The following is a 20,712-nucleotide window of genomic DNA, read 5'->3' as shown; positions in this document are numbered from 1 at the left end:
TCAGCCATATTATATAAACATGTGTGCTAGTGCAAAAAAAAAGGTTGATTTGCACTATTTTTACGTATTTCCTAAGACGAAATACAACAAATAAATTTTGCTGTACTTAATTAAAGGGGGACGAGTTTGAGAACAGATCAGTTCGCTACTTTTTTTAATACTTCATAAGCAGTCAAAATAGTGCAAAATATATATGCACCAATTTTGCCCCGTGGAAAATCGTTTACGATAGTCATCTCATCAGATTCTTGAGAACCCAAGCGCTGGAAACTATAAATGTTGTGTAAAATTCTCTATTTAAACCTATACCCGTTAATCAAATTCTTCTCCAAAATGTATTATTTTGCACTCTCTCTTAAAATGTTCATGGGGGGGGGGAAAAGGAACTCTCCCCTACGAACACTGTGGGTCATTTGGGTTCACTCGCTCTGTCAAAGTCGCAAACGTTTAGGCCATACCACTTTTAAAAGTCACCAGCCGCCACTGAACTATTATTAGGTGCAACTTTTATTTTGGTGGCCGAGCGTATGTTCTATCCAAATCTGACTCTGATGGCGAGTGAAGCTGTGGGTTTGAGAAATCAGGTGACAGCATTAAACTTATGATTTGCTATACTATCGAAAGCATTACGTATAATGTAAATGGTAGAGGTCTGCAAAACGGGTATAGTCTTAGACATTTGTAGACTCCCACTAACTTACTAATGAAAGCCAAAGACAGCAGCCTACGCAATGTCTACGACTTGAACTTCAAAACAATGTAGAAACATCAATAAAAACATTAAGAAATGAAAACATGTAAAAAATACATAATTATGAAATATTTTACAAAAACAATATGTAACATCGATTATTTAATGTTTATGGATAGACTGGAGCTTTTTTTAAGCTTAATTTCTAAAGACAAAGCAATATACTTGATATCGACCCAGATTTAGAGTTTGGCAGACGGGTAGGCTCTAGGACGGTGCGATCGGTGCCACCGCACTGGGTGCTGAATTGGGGTGGCGGCGTCATTTTTGAAAATGTATATGATCATTTTAGAAGCACCTGCTGCCACGTTCCTGGCCTCCAGCAATTTCCAGACATCAATTAAAATGCCAAGATAACTCTGGTGATTAATGTATTTCTGGAAAGAAACCGGAGGTTTGTCATGGGGGAGTTTTGACTCATACTAAGGTAGCGCAGAGGGTTAAAATGCCTGAGAACATGTACTATGCAGATAACAAAGCGCATATCATGTAAATAGATCAGTGTGTTACTGCTTCTGTAAGAGAGCTACTTTTGTAACTTGTAGTTTATAAGTTAAAATCCTAACACAGAACATTGAGTTATTAGCTGTCATCAAAGTACTGCATGCAAACTTCAAGGTATATATTCGAGCTACATTTTGTTTTGCCCCATCTTTTATCAACCTAATCTTGTGAAAAGGGTTTATTTGGGTAGAAAATAATTCTTATTATAAAAGAGAACCCCTAACAATGATGTTACATTTCTGAATTTGTGCTATTCCAGAATAAGGACTCAAACTATATTGCCTACCAGTATAGATGACATGTCAGTCCTACACTACACCTTGTAGTCTTGTCTGATGTAACATTTCCTATACACTGATTTACGCATGTATGATTGTCTCTGTGCAATGTGTGTGTGCTGCAACACCTTACACTGGTAAGAGGGGCGCTATAAAACTAAATGAATATGAGAGACAGTGGTTTATGGTGACTTGAGGGGCACTGTTAAAGGGAGCTAGTGATGGAATCCATGGCAGAGGTGGACATGGGGGGGCGCCAACAAACACTGTCGCACTGGGTGCCACCAGCGCTAAAAAGGCCCTGGCTTTAACCATGCCCTGCGCACAACTGCCACGAACACCCACGGCCTGCTGTACACAACCATTAGCTGTGCACAGTTGGGTTCTCCACAGGGCTATGCCCAGGACCACAGCATGCATCGTGGGTTGGTGGAAGGCCCTACAGCCAACCCACGTTTGCGCACCTCCCACCCCCGGCACACCTGTTGACTGTGCACAGCCGAGGTACACCACTTAGTTTTTTTCTGAATTTGCAGATTCTGCCTATAATCCAGCCCCTAATTCTAAAATCCTGCAACCCCCAGGAGAACCGAAAGTGCAGGGAAGGAACAGCATTTGCAAATCCAGCCCAGGATCCACAAATCCCATTCATAAACCCATTTCTTAAAATTTTTATTTATTACCAAGGGAGAAGTCTCTGAGCCCTATTTTATTTATTTTCCCCAAGAAAGTGCTTGGTGAACCTCATTGGGTAATGCTGGGCACAATATGCATATTTCTGTGATGGTCAGACAAGGAAGAGGGCACAAATATGCATACCCGCACTCAGATCTGTAATGGATGATGGGACAAAAAGTTCTTGTTCAAAGGTGCGTATTTATCTCTTTAAATAGATTTAAAGATCATCCACAAATTTGTGAATTTACGAAGGATACGAACATTAACAGTCAAGATATCTCTTGCGACCAGCCTCGCGCTGTTACAGGAGACATACCTGACGAGTCTTGAGGCTGTCCGGTTGCGCCGTCGCTGGCGGGGTCAGGTATATAGCACTAACTATGCATCCATGGCTCAAGGAGAGATGATATGGGTTAAAGCTGGGGTTCCCTGGCAGGAAGATGATGTGCTGGTGGACCCCACTGGGCGATATGTGCTGGTGAAGGGTAGACTGAATGGCCAATCTGTCTTGTTGGGCTCCATCTATGCCCCCAACACTGCGCAGGGCGCCTTCCTGAACGGTCTGTCGGAGGTGCTGCTCCGCTGAAAGGATGTCCCATGGATACTGGGGGGGATTTCAACACTGTGTTAGATGTTTTCCTCGATCACTCCTTCCCTCCTCTAAATCGCACCACGGCTTCCTCAAACGATCAACTTTTACGTGCCTGGATGGGCCATTGGCCACTTTGCGATGGCTGGCGGGACTGTCATCCGCATTCTAGAATCTATTCCTTCTATTCTTCGGTGCACGACCTGTAAGTGCGTATATATCGCTTGTTAACATCTGATGCCCTACTCCCTCTGATACAATCTACGGATTACCTGGGTAGGACGCATTCGGATCATAATCCACAAATAATGCATCTGGCTTGGGAGGTGGGCCCACCTCCGATTCCGGTCTGGCCGTTGCAGATAGCAGCCCTAAAGGACCTGGTGTTTCGAGGCTTGCTGGAGACTGCGGTGATCAGTTATTTCGACTCTACGGACTCAACCCTGATGGAGTGGGAAGCTTTTAAATTAGTGGTTAGAGGGCACTGCCTGGGGCAGATATGGAGTATCCATAAACAGCTGGACACGTCATTGTCTGCTATCGAGGGGCAATTGCTTCAGCTCGAATCGCAGACCGTCACTCGACCAAACCAGCGGGAGCGTCTGGACAATGTCCACACGGGAAGGAGGGCACAATTGGAAAAACTGCGGTGCCATAATTATTTCGCACATTCGGCCCATTCACACTCTGCGGCAGACAAAGCGGGGAAATTATTGGCCTATTTGATATGGCAAGAGCATCCCCAGCGCCCTATACAGATTCTGGTAGATGACCAGGGGCATGTGCAGAGTACTCAGAAGGACATTCACACAGTAATGACAGATCACTATGCCAGGCTGTATGCAACCCGGCAGGGTTGAAGTGTGGCATCATTCCTTGACACAGTAGAGCTGCCCACGCTAAAGGTAGATCAGTTCCTTCACCTGGAATCCCCATTAACGGAAGATGAAATAAGGGAAGCACTACGGTCCCTGACCTCCGGCAAGACACTGGGACCAGATGGACTTCTGACAGAATTCTTTAAGACATATGCGGAAAGGCTGGTGCCCTATCTGCGCTCTCTATACGCAGCTGCAATCACTGACGGGACCCTGCCCCTGACTATGCGTACAGCCAATGTGGTCTCTCTGTTGAAGCCCTGCAAGGATCCCACATCTCCTGGTTCCTACCAACCCGATTGCAATCCAGAATTCGGACTATTAAATTCTAGCCAAAATTTTGGCTAATAGGTTAGCCCCACTTGTCCCCGGCCTCTTACATTCTGACCGAAACGGGTTTGTTCCCCACCGCAATACTGCTCTGAACATACAACGCTACTCTCTGGGGGGCAGAGTACGCCCCTGTCGACTAGCCTCGCTCGGGTTGTGTGGTGTTGGACCTTGAGACGGCGTTTGATTCACTGGCTTGGAATTTCCTTTTCGCTGTCCTGGCCCGGTTCGGATTGGGACCATACTTTCTTAGCATGATACAACTGCTATACCATCGCCCGACGGTCCGGGTTAGAACAGGACCCTATATTTCAGATCCCATTCAGGTGCGACGGGAGACCCGGCAGGGATGCCCGCTGTCTCCTCTGCTGTTCGCGTTGGCAATGGAGAAGCTGGCGGCACACAGCCGCGCCCCACATTGACATGGGTATTGCTTTGGGGGATGACACACATGTTATCTCATTATACACGGATGACCTGTTGTTGTATACCCAGGACCTTCTTAACATTCCGCCCTCCCTTGATCAGGTCCTAACACACTTTGTGTGAGCAGCGAAATCTATTCTCTCGCCGTTCCTACAGGAGACTCCCGACCCGGGATATGCTCATAGGTAACTCCAGTAGCATGGTGCACTGACCCATTTAGATATTAGGGGGGGGGGGGGGCGTGTCTACCGTAGGGCGGACTTATTTGAAGGGAAAATACTTAGAGCCACCACAGCCATCCAGTCACAAATGAACTTCTGGGAAAACCCTCCCGCTGGCAATCTCGGGGAGGATTGCTCTCATTAAAATGGTAGCCCTCCCCGCCTCCTTTACCACTCTGCTTATAATCATTTCCCTCCATTCTTCCGCCAATGGGAAAAGGCTGTGAGGGACTTTATATGGGGGACATCAAAGCATTGGGTATCCATGGGGAAATGATATCAACCTGCGGACCTGGGGGGACTGGCGGTGCCTAATTTCGAGCACTATTACCTGACCTCCCAGCTGCAATGGATTGCTAGGTGGCTCTCATCTTGGTATCTGGCAGACACAGCTTCATTACAATCCCCAATAGCGCTTCATTTCTTACTGTATATTTTTCATCCATGTGCGAAGCCCAGGCCCCCTGACACGCTCTTAATTACTGTAGCTTATAAATGCTTTCATAGGTGCCTCTTCCTCACCAGAACTACCACCTCATATGCACCCGCTATCCCATTATTAGGCACACCACGAGGAAACATTCACACCACGTCAGCCGAGCTACGCCACTGGTCCGCAGAGGGCATCCAAGACCCGGGAGATCTTTTTCTAGATGGCTAGCTCATCCCATGTCAGGAACTTGTAGCGGAGGAAAACACACCGGGACAGTTTTTATTACAACAAGACAAGGAATGGATTGCTGTCCGGGGCAGTCCGACATACATTCAGCGTAATCAGCGGTTTAAGCAAATCAAATTTTTTGTGTTACATCGGGCTTCTCACCCCAGCTCAAATCAGTACTTCCTCGCACAGACGCGTCCTGCCCTCGATGCCTTCAGCTAGGTGCGGACATACTCCACATGTTGTGGCATTGCTCTGTCTTAGGAGAATACTAGAGCAGCGTGGCAACCACACTGGCCGCTTGCACATCTCGCGCTGTCCCAACCAGATGGGAGGTGCATATACAGCACCTATTCAGCAGGAATAAGAAGCACAGGTCTACCACCAGTTTTATCGATCTGGGCCTAGTAGTAGCAAAACGCCTGATTACCAAGTGCTGGAAGTCCCCTCTGGCACCTCACACATTAGCCTGGCACCGGTCACTGCTTAACTGGGCTAGGGAATTGGTCTGCGTAGAGAGGACCTACTTGGTATCCGTAAGTTTCCCCTAGCGTCTCAATGGGATACTATGGTGTTGAAGCCGCAGGACATAGTTACTAACGCCGGGGAGCCTCAAGACGGTATCCAGGCCTGACACCTAACGCTCACCCTCCGGGGGCACATGGGTAGAGTGGTGCCGCCTGCCGGAGAGGTATGTCCCCGCTTCATAACGTAACTGTCATTGACGCTCTGATAGGACTGGTCCACTCTGTCATCCCACATGTGGCGGCAGGTCTAACGCGACTCCCTTACCCCTCTTTCGATTAAGTTGTCTTCATTTTGTTGAACCCTATGTCCACAGTTTGGCCTAGGCTATACCATGTCCCAAATACCTAGAGACTGGTCAATGGTAAGACTCTTGGGTATTGTTACGCCCTCTATACTGACACTGTCATGAGTCTTCTCTCAGTATCCTGTTGAATAACTCACTGGTTTATAAGGTACTGTACTGGATATTGCGGCACTTGAAAGTATCTATACATGGTATCTATGCCTTGTTCATGTTCTTTGATTAAAATGTGAAAATGTCAAAGAAAAGAGTTAAACAAAAAAAAAAAGTCAAGATATCTCTTCATTTAAACATTAAAAGCCCATCCAACACAATTTGCACTGCTAATTCCTTAAAAACGACTAAATTAATTTCATGCTAAGCTTGGTGCAAATCTGTTCAGTGGTTTTTGCTGCAAAGTTTCCCATGCAAGTGAAAATGGAATATGCTAGTCATCTCCTCCTTAAATTTTTTCTTCACTTTGAATGATCTGCGCTAATACCATTTGATTGTAAAATTTAATGTAGTTTCGTCAAAGTTATTATAAGCAAAGCAAAAAAATGCCTCTTTAACGGAAAATCAGACCTAACCATTACTTCGGAGTAGGTATCTATTAAATACATACATATAAACACAAGAGCACACATGTACCTGACCTGTGCATATCCATATTTCTAATAGGACGAGAGACATCTCTATGGTCAATGCAGCAGTTACACTGGGGTTCAGGAAACTATCTGCACCCCAATTATTGCTGCCTTTTATTAATCTGGAAGAGGAGTTGGGGCTTCTGTTTTCTTTTGCATCCGTTACAGTCTATAATGATCTTGCTACGCCAAAGAACAGGCTGCGCTGAACATATGGGTGGACAGCTTTCAAACAGAATCTGTCTGATCACGAACAAAGGATGTTCTACAGGTTACAAACAGACGGGCAATTGTACAGTGATACTTTGGCTAATAAGCATGCTGTACAGAGATGTTCACAACAAAATATTTTGGTCAAAAAAGCATGCATCAGGTGTGAAAAATAAATTAGTTGTCCCTATTTTTTCCTGAGTGGTCTCATTTCAGACAGCTGGTATCGAAAGATGTCCCAAGTATGGGAGGAGTTCTGGCCGGAAGCCCTAGCTCGTATTTGGGATCTGGCAAAGAGTAGGGGAGAGGAAAAGGAACTCAAGTCATTATGCAGAACAGGTTATCGAGAAGGAAACGACCGACTTTCACATTGCCAAGGCAATAACTGTATTGCTACAGGGGATTAGCAAGAAAGGAAACAGCGGGGGCAGACAGAGAGTGCTTTAGAGACTATTATACTGTACATGCCAACAGACCCGAGTCAGATGAGAAACTCGAATTTTGAAGCAAAAAAATGTTTTATTTAAGCTGTCTCCCATGCTAAAATCGCCTCTGCTTCAATAGAAATCAATGAGGAAAATGCATTTCCCCAGATTATTTTTTCAGAATCTCCCACTTTACTGTTAAAATTTTTTGGTACAGATGTAATTAATCTTGTGGCCAATATTGCATGGCTAGAACAGTAACTCGTGCTAATGCCAGCACTCTAAGGAAGGATAACAGTTTGGAAATGGTTTGAAAATACACCAATCACAAAAGTTTTAGATAATTAATAAGAGTACTGACAATAATACACAGCGCTACCAGAGAAACTACGTTTAAGACTGCACATTGCTGCAAGTGATTTAGGGAGTACTAGAAAAACACACACTAAGAGGCTATCACCAGAGCTGATCTAGCATCTTGTTCCCCAAGGAACTGCGATGTTATGCAAACTTAAACAGCAAAGTATCTGCAAAGGGGAAAATCCCACAGTTTTTAATACACAGTAAGACAGTTCTAAAGCAAGGAAATGATAGGCAGTCTCCCAACAGTGGGGGACACAACCTGCTCCCAGAAGCAGTTATTACCTCATCAGCGCCTGCGATGTGTAGAAAGTACCCCTTATAGCAGTGGCCTCAAAACGTTTTAATGCCGCGCCCCCTGCGGAAAAAAAACATAGTTGGGGCTCAAAATTATTCTATTAAACTGGCAATGCCTAAATAGGTCTAGACTTATTTAAACATTGCAGTTAAGTTCTGTACCGTTTTAAAAATGCACTCAAATACATGAATGGCAAACATACTATTCTGGTCGGGCACCCCTTACTAATGTGTAAAAGTATCCACAGTGTGATTATTAGAAATGGAGGTGGAGCTTTGAAGAATATTTGGAGTCCCTTCCCTTTTGACACCTTCTCCCAGTCAGGATATAAATGACAAAAGAGGTTAGTAATGGCCCATCACAGAGCGGCTTAGTGCCGCTCATTCTCCCTCCACCGCCCACCCCCTGCCCACAAGGTGAAAACAAAGCACTGTTACCAGCATATTGCTTCTCTTGGTCAGAAGCATAAGGGTAAGCACATGAACATAAAATCTGGATGTGGCATCAGTGGAACAGTCTTGTATCCTCTCAGGTCACGTGGACCACCTCTCTCAGACACAAAGTCTTTTTTATCGCTGTGACAGTAGAGGATTGGATCTCAAAAAGTACCTTTATGTCCCACACCACGCTGGGTCAGAGGCTGTGGTGGTTGATCGTTTTCTTTTGGTACCAGTCTTAGATGGGAATCCTGCTCGGAGATGGCTGGTCCTCCAACTAAGTGTGGGTCAATGAGACGGGGTTTGGGGGGTCGCCTGTCACTGATTCAGGGCCTGAAACCCCTGCGAAAACACTGGCTTTAGATCGGCACAGGTCATTATCTCAGGGGAGTTCTCAGATATGCTACAGATTTTTTTTTAATTCAAGATGTTCCGGATGACAGTTTCTGCTTCTCGGCAGGCAGTGATCATAGTCTCTCTGACACCTGTACCACCCAGGAATGGTGCTTGAAGGGGAGACGGAACTTCCCTCCAGGATGGCGATCCTCCACTAGAAAATACATTTCCAATCACGATACGGAAAAAGGCGATTTCTTCATTATTATGAACAAATACATGGTGTGTGCTGGAAGTGGGGGTCCTTATCGCTTACCGCCGCCACCCAAATGCTGGAGGCGGGAGTCCCCGAACCCTCGCTTCAACGTTAGGCTAAGTAAGGACACCGCTTGAGATAATCCTGCTCACCCCCTTAGTAGCTTGGCACAAGCAGCCAGGCTTATCTCCAAGGCACAAGTGTACAGTATGTGCAACCACGCTCACAGCAACCCAATGATGTCACCACAAATAGACTCCACACGAGTTTTGATAAAATTAGTATTATCTTTATATAAGAAATTATACGATACAACCACACAATACAAAATCAGCATATAAGAATGGGTAGTATTCTTTCCGGTGGGTTGGTAGGTTCTAACCAACAGTTAACCAACAGTTAAGCTCACTTTTAACTGTTTCCCAAAAGGTTAGGCAAGTCGTATTGCCAGAATCACACACGTTGCAAAAGGAAACAAATACTGCAATGCGCAACAATATTCTCTTGTACTGTGCAACAGAGAAACTATTCCCTACGTAGTACCACAGTCATGTACTTTGCAATTGAAGGAATAATGCAATGTGTATTACCACCAGCATGCCCTGTACCAGGAAGAAACAAAGCAATGCGTCACGCTACAATCCTAATCATATATTGTGCACTGAAGAAATAATGTAATGCGCCGCGTTACAATCAGGTAATCTGCAAGGGAAAAATAACGCAGTACGTAGTGCACCAAGCATGTAGTTCGTCAGGCGCAAATGAGTTCAGGCGTCATACGACAGTTCAATAGTTCATTAGCAGCAATAATGCAAAGTGTAATACAACAGTTTTAGGTGCTCCGTTAACAGTGCCCCCGTTATGGATCAAATGAGGACACAAAAGTACTGCTTCCCACTCAGGCCCCAGTACTGTATCTCCTTGGGTCAGCACGGGCCGAGATCCGAGCCAAAGCAACGGCTTGCGCAGCTGACAGAACCAAGAGGTGGAGAGAGTGTCCCTCCGGACCCGCACCCCACCCCAGGTGGTGATCCATGTTACAGGGGGGGGGTGTCGACCCCACTCTCCTCTCTGACGTTAGCGACTTGGGCCTTCCTTGATCCAGAACTCCGTCACGGGGGAGGGGGTGCAGCGGACTTGGGCCGGCGGCTCAGCTCCTCCGGGGCTGCCCGTCCGGGCCGCTGCTGGTTTACTCCAACAGCCCAATGACTTGGCCCTCCTTTCGGCGGTCTCAGTCGACACCAAGATCCGCCCTCAGCACTGTGGAGACTTTGCTTCAAATTCGGTGCACACCCTGTCCAGGCACTCCTCACCAGCGCGTCGGGTTGCACTTCGACACGCACACCACGCGTCCGAGACTTGCCTCTTCTCTGGTGCTCACGACGACCCAGCGCTCTTCACCAACGCCTCGCTTGCACCTCGACACGCACCCTGCACGTCCGAATCTCTTCTCTTCTCGCGGTGCACACGATGTCCAGGCGCTCTTTACCAATGCCCTGGCTGCACCACGACACGCACTCTGCACGTCCGAGTCTCATCTCTTCTCCCGGTGCACACGATGTCCAGGCGCTCCTAACCAACGCCTTAGCCTGCACCACGACACGCACCCAACGCGTCCGAGACTCAGCTTACTCCTGCGTGCCCACGATCACAAGGAACAACATCTGAGGGTCTCAAGATGCAAAATTACACGCACACCGAGTCGCTTGGAACTTCTCCAGAAACTTTGATGACCCGGTATTTCCAAACAGGGAGCCAGCTCACCTCGGGCCCTTGGGGTTACAAGACTCAGATCAAAGCACAGACTTCTTCAAGCATGGGGACCAAGCGCCTCCAAGCACAGTCCCAACAGCCTCTCCATTAGTTAGAACAGCAAACTGCAGACCATCCACAGACCACAAAGCAAGGATTGGTCTTTCCACAGCAGTCTCTCCAGTTGCTCCTTCTTTAGCAGAGGTTCCTCTTAACCACAGAATCGGTCCAAGCCTTTTCAGTCTCAATCCATATCTGTTTCATAACAATGTTCAGGGGCTTCAGCTCTCATAGTTATACCCCTTAATGTCTTTGAAGTTTGTTTGTGCTCAGGGGTCCCTGACCCCTTCCTAAATCAGTTCTGGGTGTCTCCCTCCCAGTGTCACCTCTCTCCCTTTGATACTGGGGGTCTGGATCCTTAAATCACTCAGCAGGAGATGGGTCAATTGGTTTATAGCACCAGCCCAGGCCTTTTCACCTCCCGAGCTTCTCCTCCCCCTACTCTCCAGATGCAGGGCAGCTTGGTGCCATTTCAACCCCTCCCTGGGTCAAGACCTCTCCCAGCTCCTCTCACCTTTCAGTTCCAGACAGACAATCCAATTTTCAGTAGAGACACACAGAAATGCCCAGAGCACAAAACTCAGGCACTTTCTAAAAGAGTGGTTTCTGAACACACAGTGACAAAACCACCTTCACAGAAAGATGTGTTATCACACTGTGAGTTCATACATACTAAACTTCACCTCTCCATTATAACCTGACAGGAAACTAGGCTAACAAACACAGCACACAGCCTCCTCCATTCTGTCCTATGGGCAGGATGGCCTTTCAGCAGTGAAAAACCAAAATGGAGTGTTTTTCACTGTCGGAACATAGCACACACCTCAGTATATGTTCTGCCTTTTACTTACACTGCACCCTGCCCAGAGACTACCAGGGACCAACCACATGGGTGCCCAATGTGTATGTAAATGGGAAAGTCAGGCCTGACAAGTGGTTGTACTTGTCAGGACAACATGCTAACTTTGCACTCTGCGCGCAGACCCTACACTGCAGGCCTGAGTTCCCTTCTCCACGTGCCTTTGCATTACTAGCCCTGTCACACACAGTGCACATCACTAGGGACTTTACTAGTAAGGCAAACATACCAATCATGGCCAACCAATCACCATTATATTTTACATAGGGAACACTTGTACTTTGACACTGATCAGCAGTGGCAAAGTACCCAAAGCATCTAAATTGGCATCTCTATGTCAGGAAAACAGTCTAGGGGGAAAGCAAAACGTTTAGGGAACTTTAACCAAAAAGGCCAAGTCCTACAGTGTGTTATTGATCAGAAGGCGCCAGGTGTGATGTCTACATATCCTCCATTGTTGGGACAGTCTAGTACATCAACAAGAAGGAAAATTGCACAATCCTTGCCCAATTAAATGTAGGCCCCTGGCCTTAGCTATATGTATTCATCAGTATGTCTGGCTGTGGCTAGGCAAGTGAAGCAATGGGAGGCATGTTTGAGCAAGCCTTGCGTTACAAGCTATTCCGCCAGGTACATTAGTTTATCTGAGGTCATCCGAACTCTGAACACATTTTGCAAGCCTTTCATCAATGAATATCACAGGATGTGAAAAAAACAAGATGGACTCCTCACAAAATAAAACAGGCTTCCACAACATTACTACTGATTTGGCCATGTGTGGTGCTGGACTTACCAATGTATTATTACTATTTTTATTTTTAGGAGTAACTTGCACTCAGATTTTAAATAAGCAAAAAGTTGTAAACTTAGCCAAATTAGTAAATTACTCAAAACTATAAATTACCTTTCTGAATAAGGCCTAAATATTTTTGAATTCTGGGATGACCGTGCCCACCCAGTTGCAATTTGACAAACTTTCTTCTATGTCCAGGCTTTGCCATCATGCATGGTTCATAAAAAACAAGTTACTTACCTGTACACTGTGGTTCTCTAGTATTGATATATTTCATAGATTCATATGCTTGTATCTTCCCCGTCGCCATGGTGGGAGTCTCACAGTAGTTAGAAAAGAAGTACCATAGACGTACATAGAAAACATCCGGAAGGAGAGACAAACTTTGTCAGCCATTAGCCTCCTTATGTAGGTCTAAACTTTGACCAACCACAGACCAGCCCAAGACCTCAGCTCCCCATTCAGAGCCACCAGACCTCAGATTTCACGCACAAGTGTGCTAAGGTAAGAAGTAACACAAGATCAGAAATGGCCAGCTTAGACGGGAAGGAGGGAGGGCCGCATGTGAATCTGTGAAAGATATCAATACTGGAGAACCACAGGGTACAGGTAGGTAACTTGTTTTTTCTCCAGTATTGAATCGGTCATAGATTCACAGGCTTGTATCAGTAGTTAGCAGTGTAGTTCCATTCGCTTGTGGCTAGGCGAAGACCTTCCTATGCCATAAAAGAAACACATTGACACATACTAATACATATGAATCATAAAACCGATTAAATCGTAAAATATTCAATAAACAATGAAAACCAGATACACAAAACAATAGAATTAAAAGATATGAAAGGCTGTACCTTAAGCAAACAGATGTATCAGGACCGCTTGACCCACAGCAGCGTCCTCTCTCCATGCCGAGTCTAAACAGTAATGCTTAGTAAATGTATGCACGTTGGACCATGTTGCCGATTTACAGATGTCTGGAAGCGAAAAACCGGCAAACAATGCTGTAGAGGCTACCATCTTCCTCGTGGAGTGCGCAGACACTTTCGCAGATAAAGGCTTACCAGCCTTAGAGTGGCAGAAAACAATTGCAGAGGAAATCCAACATGCAATACTGTTTCTAGAAAGGGCTTGACCCTTTCTTGGTGATGTAAAGGACACAAATAACTGATCTGATTTTCTGTAAGTCCTTGTCCTGTGCATGTAGAACTTAATGCATCTCTTCAGAGTGCAATCTAAAGAGTGCAATGCTCTTTCCGCGTTGGTGGAAGGATTCGCAAAGTACGTAGAAAGCACTAATGGTTCGTTCAAGTGAAATGAAGTTGGAACTTTAGGAATGAATTGAGGATTAGTTCTCAAGAAAAGTTTATCCTGTCTGATTTGAAGGAAAGGCTAATGGTTCGTTCAAGTGAAATGAAGTTGGAACTTTAGGAATGAATTGATGATTAGTTCTCAAGAAAAGTTTATCCTGTCTGATTTGAAGGAAAGGCTCAGCAATCGTGACCGCTTGAATCTGATCCTTCTAGCCGACGTGAGGGCTACAAGAAGAGCCGTTTTCCAAGAAACATATTTCAAATCAGCCTTATGTATGGGCTCGAACTGCGATTTCATCAAATTGAGCTAAAACTGTAGTCAATTCCCACAGGACTGCAGGGCCATTAAGGGTGGAAAAACCCTGAAGAGTCCTCTCATAAACTCTTTTAACGATTCTTGTTGACCACAAAGAGAGTTCAGCTGGTTTTCTGCGAAACCTGGAAATTGCCGCCAGGTGTACCTTGATTGATGAGTGAGTTAATTTTGAATTAGCTAGATGAAGTACATAAGGCAGGATCTGTTCCGGAGTTGTAAGGAAAGGATGTAATTCCTTATTCTCGCACAAATGACAGAATCTCTTCCATTTTGCAACATAAGACCTATTAGTGGATGGAGCTCTGGCCCGCTGGAGAATGGACCTGCAATCCGGAGAGATGTTTAAATCTGAATTCATAGTCGTGAGGTTCCAAGCTGACAAACTTAGAGACCTTATCTGCGGAATGAACAATTTGTTCATCGAGAGTAGGTTTGACAGCGGAGGAAAGAAAATTTGAGGAGATTTCGAACACAGGAGAAGCTCAGTGTACCAAAACTGCCTCCGCCATGCCGGAGCAACGAGAATGATATGGCATGGCTCTCTCCTCATCTTATTCAACACTCTTGGAATGAGGGGAAACGGCGGGAACGTATAGGCGAATGTCCCCGTCCATTGCATCTGTAGAGCATTCTCCCAAGAATTCCTCTGAGGAAACCTGCTGGCGAACTTTTCGCACTTCCTGTAGTCTTCTGTCGAAAACAGATCCAGTTTTGGAGTACCCCACAATTTGAAGACCTGCTTCAGCTGGACCTCAATCAATTCACATTAGTGACATTGTGAATTGGCCCCGCTTAGAGAAGCTGCCCAATCATTGTCCACGCCCGGAACATGCTCTATCTGCAATGTTATGTGGTGATGAATGAGCCACTTCCAAATTTCCTGGGCCTGTTCTGATAGTGTGAGAGCCCTGGTGCCCCCTTGTTTGTTGTCGTATTGTCTGTTCTTCCTAGAACAGAGGATCCCTGGATCCTTTGAAGAAAGGCCTGCAGCCCCAGCAACACTGCCTTTAGTTCTAAAAGGTTGATGTGTGAACGAGTTTCTTGATGGGACCATTTCCCGTGTATTTGCAGCTCCTGAAGATGCGCCCCCCCAACCGTCCATTGAGGCATCCGTTTTCATAATGTAATGAGGCTGAGCAGGTTGGAACGAGAGGCCTGGAGAGATACTGATTTCTTTTTCCCACCATGACAGAGACTGTTTCATAGCCTAGGAGAGAGAGAGGATGTCCTCGAATGAGCCGTGCATCTGCACCCACTGCATGTCCAACTGCTCCTTTGAGGCCTCATGTACAGCCGACAATTTGGAATCAAGGGGATGCATGATGACAGCATCCCCAGTAAGGACTTGTATACTCTCACAGAAGTGTACTCTTTTGCGCGTAGAATGGATGCTAAGTGCATTATCTTGAGCCTCCATTCTGAAGTGAGATACGTCTTCATTGATCTTGTGTCTAGAAGCGCTCCTAGAAAAATATACTTCTGGCTTGGAACCAAATGTGACTTCTCCACGTTGATTTGTAACCCCAGAGACTTGAAGAGCTGCCGACAGGCCTGTGTAGATTTCCTGGCAGAGTGAAATGTAGCCCCTTTCACCAGCCAATCGTCCAGGTAGGGGTAAACCTGGTGTCCCTGCCTTCTCAAAAAGGCCGCTACCGGAGCCATACGTTTCATGAAGACTCTGGGAGCTGAGTGAAGGCCGAATGGCAAAACTTTGAACTAGTAGTGATCTCCAGCCACCTCGAACCTTAGGAATTGGCAATGTTTTGCATGAATGGAGATATGAAAGTAAGCGTCTAGGAGATCGAGGGATGCTAGATAATCTCCCTTGTTTAATAATAAAAGAATCCCTTGGAGGGACAGCATTCTGAACAACTGCTTTTTGATATATTTGTTCAAATGCCTTAGGTCCATTACTTGCCTTCATTTCCCGTATTTTTTCTTTATTAACCTCATCGCTGCGGCGCAAATTCCGCCGCAGCGCTACCGCAGTGCTGACATTCCGATCGCGGGCGTGATCATGACGTCTCCCGGCCGTCGTCCGCACACGCCCACCGTGACTCATGACGGCCGGGAGACGTCATGAGCATGGAAGAGGTTAAAAAGAACTTGGAATAAAAGCCTTTCCCTTGCTGTTCGAAAGGCACTTTTTCTATCGCTCCTTTCTTTAGTGGAGTTGAAATCTCTTGCCTTAACAACGACAAGTGATGATGATGTGTTTTACTTGGAAGCGGAGTTCAAGGGAGTTTGTGGACAAACTCTAAGGTGTGGCCGTGTTGGATGATGTCCAGCACCCATTTGTCCCTTGTGATGGATTGCCATTGGTTCAGAATTGGAGAGAGGTGATGAGACCGAAGATGCTGAGAGCAAAATTAGGTGACCGGAGGAGAAGAAACGTCACTGACTTTTTGAGGAATCCTATAGTTTTCCTCGTCCTGCAGGCTTACGTCTAGCTGATTGCTGATTGTATGAAATGTTAGAGGTACGAAACTGCTGCTGTTGTTGTTATCCTCCATATTGTGATCTGTAGCCTTGTAGACCATATGGCTGATATCTGTAAGACTGGTAAGATGGTCTCTGTTGGAATTGGCCTCTACCTCTACCTCCTCGAAAGGAATGGAATCGCCTTTGTTGCAGCGTGCCCAATGAACGTGCAGTCTCAGTATCCTGTCTAATGCCCTGTAGCTCTTCGTCTACGTGCTTTCCGAAAAGATTTTCCCCATCGAAGGGCATTTCCAGCACCTTAGATTGGATCTCAGGGCGGAAAGACATCGCCCTCAACCAGCCCTGCCTGTGAAGGACTGCGGCGCCTGCCATTTGCCTGAAGGCAATGAATGACAAATCCATTGCGGAGTCAATCACCTCCGAAAACGCTGTAGCACCCTCCTGCAGGAGGTCCTTTGCTTCTTTCTTTTTATCCTCCGGGAGGAATTCGAGAAAAGGAGCCAGATCTGACCATAACTGGCTGTTATACCTTCCTAAAATTGCTAAGGCATTAGAGGCCTTGATAGCAGTAGCCGCCTTAGTCGCAAAACGTTTGCCTATACTGTCCAGGCGTTTGCCTTCCCTGTCCGGAGGAACTGCACAAGGAGACTGGGGATTCCTAGATTGCCTCTGGGCAGCCTGCATAATAACGGAATCGAGACGAGGATGTCCAATTAAACATGCTGGTGCAGAATCAGGACCTTGTATTTCTTTTCCATCCTTGGTAACACAGCCGGGACAGAGGCTGGATTCTTCATTATCTTTAAACCCTCACTTCAAATAAAATCAACAATCGGAGTGGATCGAACCGATCTCTTTGATGCATCCTTAAAATCATAAAGGAAACATTTGGCTTGCACCATAGGTATTGGCAAGTCAAATCTTTTGGCGGCTCTCTCAAGCACTTCATGGAAGCCACCGATGTCTCCTAGGGGAAAAGTCACCAGTGAAGGAGAAGGCGACGGAGAAGATGGAGCCACATAATCATCCCATTCTTGGCCAAGAAGATCGATATCCTGCGTGAGCGCGCCTTCCTCAGGTTGATCGTCTGCTTCACTTTTATGTAATCATCTTGAATCATAATACATCGAGGAGCCTGTTTCTTGACATGAGCAACAGGAGGTGGAGTAACCGCAGGAGGAGGCGGAGCCACCTGAATACTCGGACCGCAAGGCATCAAAGGGACTGGAGAGTCCAGAAATCTTTTATAGTAATCATTTACCATATGTCTCAGGTCTGTGACTAGGAGAGATTGGGACCAGCATGGAGTCCCACCGAACCTCTTGACGCTCTTCATAAGCTTCATAAGGGTAATGCTCTTGAAAAGAGTCGGAACATTGAGCTTGGGAGCGCCCTGAAAATGAATAGTCCCCTTTAAAATATTCAGATTGTGCTTGCGCTTCCTCATCAGTGTCCGGGCATTTGATTTTGAGCTGTGAGGGACTATAGGAGGGACCAAAAAGACTTATCACCGGATTCCTCCTTCTCCAGAAGGTGAGAAGGAAGTAATGGTGAAACCTTAGGTAAAGGTGAAAATCCTGGTGACTTTGGTACTAGATGCAAACTCTTAGTATCTTGTATATGATCCGTCAGCGACGCCGTAGACGATGGAAGACGCCGTATAGTGATAGTCGTCGATACTGGTCGAGGGGGTGATTTGAAGACTACCGTAGATGGACAGCCCGTCGTCAACGTCACCGTCGAAGCCGTCGTCGATGCCATTGACGAAGAAATCGTCCTCACTGTTCTCATCAACGATGCAGTCGCCACAGCAGTCGACGAAGCCGTCGTCCCCACAGAAGTCGGGGATTTAGATGAAGATCTCGATGCCGGTTCTGTCAACTGAGCCTTTTTCGTGGACGAAGCCTGTATGAGAGGAGTGACAGGCAGAGAGGCAGCAGATGACTTCTTCAGGCCTGGTTCTTTAAGCTTAACGGCTGTTTTTTTGGCAGTGGTGGATTTTTCTGCCTTTAATTTCTTCACATCAGCCTTTGATGAGGTAGAACCCTCATTTTTACGCTTCCTCTCAGCCGAGGATGGCCCAAGGCTCTCTTCAATATCAGATCCAGATTTTGATTTCTTTTTCTGGAGCCATAACAATAACCTGGCCTCTCTATCCTTTAAAGTCTTTGCAGAAAAAGTTCTACAGTACTTACAGTCTTTGGCCTCATGCTTAGGATAAAGGCAATAAAGTCAATCTTTATGAGGATCTTCTGAAAAAAGCCTTGCCTTCCCACAGGATCTACTGGGCCGGAATGGCCCCTTTAGACAGCTTGAGAAAAGAAGGCTGAAAAACAGTACCTGGAGGTGAATTCAAACAAGGTCAAAAGTTCACCACTGGAAAACTGAGCAGAGCTCGGTGGGACTCCCTTACACACGACGTGCAGTGAGAAATCTAAGGTCTGGTGGATTTGGCTGGGGGGCTGAGGTCTAGGGCTGGTCTGTGATTGGTCGAAGATTTGGACCTACATAAGGAAGCTGATGACTGACAAAGTTTGTCTCTCCTTCTGTATGGTTTCTATGTACTTCTATGGTAATTCTTTTCTAACTACCGTGAGACTCCCACCATGACGACGGGGAAGATACAAGCATGTGAATCTATGAAAGATTCAATACTGAAGAACTGTCACTCATCCCACGCATAAACACAGAAGTCTAGGGGGGCGTGGCTTGGCCGGCAATGGAGTCAACCGTGGAGTCGAGGAGCTCCGGCGGTGGCTCCCTTCTCTGGCCGTTCTACCTCACTATTCCAGGAGCGGACGGGACCGCTGCGGACCGTGGCTACTCCGTCCGGAGGTGGTCCGGTTGCCCTGACAGATGTTTCGGTGAGCGGAGATGGGAAATTTGTGCCGTGGACCCCCCTGCCTAGTTTGCTGCCGAGGACAGCTCCAGGGCGCTGGGCGCCATCTGGTACGCGGAACCGGGGATCTGCCCTGCCCCCTAGGCCCAATCAGTGCTGTGACTCCGCTCTACCTCCTGAACCCCTCGCAGCTGCACGAGCCCAGCAGTCCTCTGAGTGGCGTTGGGGGGAGTAGCGAGGATCCTGCTTTGCCCTGAATGAGCCCCCGCCGCCCTGAGGGCACCAGTGTGTATGGGATGTCTCTGCTGGCTGAGGGATGCTATGCGAGGTCTGGCCACGCCCACTAGGCCCGGCCCGGGAAACAGTGCGGCGGAGTGACGGTGGGCTGTGCCCTGCTGCGCTGACTGCTCATCTGCTTGAGTGCTGCGGCTGTGTGGCTGGGAGGCGGAAGATTTACCAGGAAGGATCTGGCCTGCTTCTCCCTGAAGTTGCTACATGAGCTGTCCCAAGATAGAGTGCCAGTCTTGTGGAGACATTACACATAGTGGCTGACCCAGCTCCATGCCCAGGTTGTTATACAGGTGCCTCCTCCTAAACATGGCTGGCCATTGCATTTGTGGAGCTACTACGCTGCCTTCCTGCGCTGCGGACTGAGGCTGGTGCTGCCTGTATATACAGATCCTGGACCTCCCCGGCAAATCATGCGGTGCCAGCCTGGGAGTCCTGGAGGGTCCCAGGTGAAGATAGCCCTTCCCTATGCACCCCACTTGGGAGAGTCATCGTTCTAGGTACCTCATCCCCGGTCACTGCACTGGGCAGGTCTGATGTGGCTGCAGTTGCGGGAGTGACCTGAAGTCAGTTGGCGAGAGAAGCGTGCTGCATATGGCGCACCCTATTTTCTGGAACAATGCTGCCGGGCCCAGGGATGGTGTGCTCCGCCTAATCATCTCTGCTTCAATAATTAGCGGTGTAGCCGTGGTCGGCACCGGTGCTGCGTGCCTGCCCTCCTGGATTGAATCTGAGCTCTACGTCCTGTGGATGGTGGTTGGGACCCCGGGCGCTGCTCCACACATAGCTGCGGTGTGGTACATCCAGCCTAGTGCTCGCTGTTGGTTGCTCCATGTCGCGCGGGGGCCATACGAAGACGGGCACCGGGGGCGCGACGGGCCGTCACCCGCAGACTCGGACGCAGTCTGACCGAATGGCGGAGACGGCAGATCCTATGTCGCATAAGCTGGATGCAGAGCT

Source organism: Triturus cristatus, chromosome 11, assembly GCF_964204655.1.
Source record: "Triturus cristatus chromosome 11, aTriCri1.1, whole genome shotgun sequence".
NCBI classification, from domain to species: domain Eukaryota; kingdom Metazoa; phylum Chordata; class Amphibia; order Caudata; family Salamandridae; genus Triturus; species Triturus cristatus.
Note: the sequence above shows the minus strand (reverse complement) of the source record.